This window comes from Chiloscyllium plagiosum, unplaced genomic scaffold (assembly GCF_004010195.1).
Source record: "Chiloscyllium plagiosum isolate BGI_BamShark_2017 unplaced genomic scaffold, ASM401019v2 scaf_5443, whole genome shotgun sequence".
NCBI classification, from domain to species: Eukaryota; Metazoa; Chordata; class Chondrichthyes; order Orectolobiformes; family Hemiscylliidae; genus Chiloscyllium; species Chiloscyllium plagiosum.
The window spans coordinates 26874-27250 of record NW_025215032.1 but is presented as its reverse complement, the minus strand read 5'-3'; the positions used below and the strand labels follow the sequence as shown (position 1 = coordinate 27250).

The 377-nt window shown below is 36.3% G+C and overlaps 1 pseudogene; it reads left to right on the top strand.

The window, feature by feature from the left end:
• The window catches only part of LOC122548124, a 7305-nt pseudogene that overhangs the window by 843 nt on the left and 6085 nt on the right, over positions 1 to 377 (top strand).

Below are 377 nucleotides of genomic sequence, written 5' to 3'. Positions count from 1 at the left end.
GAGCTATAAAGAAAAGTAATATAGAACATGAGAAAAATAAACTAGCACAGACTATAAAGACAGAGAGCAAATGTTTATATAAACATATATAACGAGAAAAGAATGGCTAAAGTAAATGGTGGTCCTTTGGAAATGAAAAGAAGCATTTAGATATGGGATATCACGGTGGAGGATACCAATATCTTTCCAGTAACTAGCAAAGAGACAAAGGTAGGTGAGGATTTGGAAACTATCATTATTACGGAACAGCTAGTTTTAGACTGTTTGGAGGTAATTGAGCGAACGATAGAGAAGTCTCCTGACCTTGATGCAATGCATCCCAGGGTACTAAAAGAGATGCCAGGAAAAATAGCAAATGCACTGGCAGTAATATTCCA